The following is a 3,744-nucleotide window of genomic DNA, read 5'->3' on the forward strand; positions in this document are numbered from 1 at the left end:
GTGAAAAAAATATGAATAAGGAATTTACAGTGTAATACAGTGTAATTCGGTGCAATACAGAGATGGCAATAAATTATTATAATATAATATGGTAAGTATTCTAAGAAAGTCTGTATAAAATATTTGAAAGGTAAAGATGAAGAAATTAAGTATCTTGAGTATCGTGGAAGGCTTCGCAGAGTAGGTGACATTTGTTTAAATATTGAAAAGTGGATAAAACTTCACCTGCTGGAAAGTTTGATGTGGTAGTCATTAGCATTGCTCAACAAAAATACCTGGCTTTCTTCCTTGCATGGTAGGATTGCATTTAGGAATAGCCATGTGCTTTGGCCAACGAAATGTGAGTAGAATAGGTTACCAACACTTTCAGGTAAAGAAAAAAAATTAAGAGCCAGTGCACTATTTGGCATGGTCCTTCTCAATTCTGCTGTGATCATGAAAGCACAATTTTTGTTGACGTTTCCACCAACCTTGGTGTCAGAATGGCTATGATGAGATGAGCCTCATCAATCTACACTGCATGAGTGAAAAATAAATGTCTATTATTTTAAAACACTGATATGTGAAGGATCATTTGTTATGGCAATATAATCTAGCTGATACAATATATTCCAGGCTGAGAGAATGACTAGTGCAAAAAGACCTAGAAATAGGAAACAGTGAATTCAGTGGGGCTCAAGCTCAAGGTATCTAGGTGATAAAAATGATTAAAAAAAAAAGTTGAGGTTAGATGGAACAAAGTGTGAATGGTCTTCTATTGCTATATTAAAGATCTTCTAGTTTATTCTCAAAGCAAGTAAAAGAATTCTGGGACAGTGTGGTCACGGTCTGAGCACATGTCTACCATCACTCATGTCCACCTAACCTTGTGCTAAGGTGAATCCTTTTTTAAAAGGCCCTTAAAAAAAGATTTTACATGAATAGTTGTCCTGTTGAGGCTATTATTTTAAGTATGCTGATAAAGTCACACTGACAACTTTTTCTTTTGTATCATCCAAAGCAGAACCTTGTCAAAGTCTAGAATCTATAGTTCATCATTGCGACGATATCTTGTTTGGAGAATGTTAATACCTACTAAAAAGTAAAACTGAATTTATTTTTTTTTAGATTTGCTTGAGAGATGGAATAACATGTCGATTTTCTGTGGCAGTGGGAAAATGAAACTGTCACATCAATTACAAAAGCTGCTAAGTTGCCAGCAGGAAAAGCATTGATTCTCGGTGTGTTCAGATCTGTAATTTCAGATACCTTTGTCATCTTATTGAATGAAAAACTTTGAAAAGAAAATCACTCCTTCCGTTCACAACAATAACCATCATTGGAGTCTTTGAAAATAATTCTGGAACGAATAAGATGGAAGTTTATTTTTGAAACACCCTCGGTTGTTAATTTTTATTTCTAATTTAATTTCCATTCTTCCTTTCTTTGAGGTATCAGCTCACTAGATTTTTAGCAGGACCCAATATGACCACACAGTAGTTTGCAAGTTCATTTTAATATGCAGCTAAATAGAGTGATTCAGAATTGTGCACATCAATCTCAACAACAACAAAAAAGCATTTATTTCTATTAACAGTTTGAGTTCTGGGAATATTTTGTTTCTTGCCCCCTGCTGCCTCTACTAAAGTTATCTAGTTTCTTCATAAAGTAGAACTCGAGATATTTAGAAATCCTGAAATATCTTTGCTCTCTGTGGACCAGATCAAACTGTTCCAAAGTCAGCCCAAAGAGAGTCTTTGGGAACTAACGGGGCAGGGGGGGGGGGATGGTTTATGGGGAGGAAGAAAGAAAGACACTATGGCTAGCAGGGATTGACAGCTCTTGTTTATCAAATATCTTTATGTGCCCTGCCAGCTACACATATGTATCTACAACAACTTCCCCTTATACCACTAGTAACCAGGTTTCAAGGGTTCTAATGAAAATCTGAAATGTTTAAGAGTTGCAGATTTGTTGTTTAGGAATTGTGACAGAAAATAACTATGTGTCCACTGTTATTCTTTCCTTTTCCTGAACACGGAGGAAGGCTTATTTCCGAGCCTCCCTTGAAGTTATATATGACCGCATGACTGGATCCTGACTGATGGATTTTACACGGAAGTAATGTTTTCATTTAGAAGCCTGCCATAAAAAAAAAAAAAAAAAAAAAATCTCCTGTGTGCTTGTCCACACTCTTTTCCTTCAATTTAGTGATGCAAATTCACTATTTGGTTGTAATGGTTATTACAGAGTGTAGGGAGCTAAAGCTCCCAAAATTCAAAGGAGTGCATGGATTATCTCGGGAGGCCTGCTTGCATATAAAAGGGAAAAAGCTGGTTCTGAGGAATTCCAGGAGGAAGAAGATTAAGATTAGAAACAAGAAGTACGAAGGGAGTTTCGATTGTACCTTGATCTTCAAGATGTTACTTTAACTATGTTATCTTGGGATACACAAAGGAACAGAATATGTATAAAAAGGAGCCTAAGAAATAAACTCGGAGAGACAGTTGTGAGATCTGTTCTCCCTCCTGCACCCTGTCTGTCTTCTCTTTTTTCTCAGTCCCCGCTCCCCCATTCAGGGACCTGGTTTGACTTGGTCGGCTGGTTTCCGACAACAGAGGCCATATATTTAGGATGGCAATGTTATAAAATGGAAGGAGCCTAGATTCTTGAGACTTCCTTGAAGGAGAACTAGCTAACTTGCAACAAATAGTGATGTGAGGAAGAAATAAATTTTTATTACGCTAAGCCACTGAGATTTAATAGTTGTTTTTTCACAGTTGGCTGGCTTTTCTTGTTCTAATACAGAATACTTTTGGAAATTAGAAAAGATAAACTAGTCTATGGCCATGCCACTCTGAACAAGCCCGATCCTGTCTGATTTCAGAAGCTAAGCAGGGTTGGGCCTGGTTAGTACTTGGATGGGAGACCACCTAGGAAGAGTAAGTACTGTAGGCGTAAAAAATAAAAATAAAAAATAAGGGACTGTAAACCGACAAGGTCTTTGTAATCAGTGAGGTCAATCAAGGGTTGCCTCACCTAAAAAAAGAAAAAAAAAAGAAAAAAGAAAAGAAAAGGTAAACTAATATGTTCCAAGTATGGAATAATATGGGTGAGGCAATAAAAACCCCTACAACTAGGGTACTGTAGGGCTTCTGGACTCTAAAATGTCATTTAAAAATATCAATAGTTATACCTTATGATTTACATAAACTATAACCCCACATGCGTTGAACTAATATTTAAGATTACTTTCCAAAAGACTATGGTCACATCACTTTTCGTCTTAGCATAAGAACAATGACAAAGCTGAAACATGTTTAATATACAAGAGCAGTATACAAATCCAACATGTAAAGGACTGTGACTTTTCCTGACTTGTACGAAAGAAATATTTTAAAAAGTTAATTTATTCAAGTAATGAAATGAAGAAATCAGTTCTGCTTTCAATTTCATTACAACCAAATAGTGAGTTTGCATCACTAAATGTAGATTCATTGTAGTGGAAATGGTTGGTAGTATTTCCACTTTTCAGTTTCAAGAGAGATTTTTCATGCATTTCCAACATCTCAAATATTTACTCACCTAGAAAATCTGTCTTTTAGCTTTTTGTGTGTAACTTAGGTGCTTGAGAGCTTGACAATTGATTAAAGTAGCATGTTAGCATGATAAATTGATAATTTTGAATTGTTGGGATCGGTTTATGTGTATAGCCTTTTGATAAAGAGAAAAATAACCTTCTCATAATGTTATATTGGATCAATA

The 3,744-nt window shown here is 35.7% G+C and overlaps 1 pseudogene; it reads left to right on the forward strand.

The window, feature by feature from the left end:
- Positions 1 to 2,818: 2,818 nt before the first annotated feature.
- On the forward strand, positions 2,819 to 2,937 carry LOC112479902 (annotated as a pseudogene).
- Positions 2,938 to 3,744: the final 807 nt, after the last annotated feature.

This window comes from Pteropus alecto, unplaced genomic scaffold (genome assembly GCF_000325575.1).
Source record: "Pteropus alecto unplaced genomic scaffold, ASM32557v1 scaffold21, whole genome shotgun sequence".
Taxonomy (NCBI): domain Eukaryota; kingdom Metazoa; phylum Chordata; class Mammalia; order Chiroptera; family Pteropodidae; genus Pteropus; species Pteropus alecto.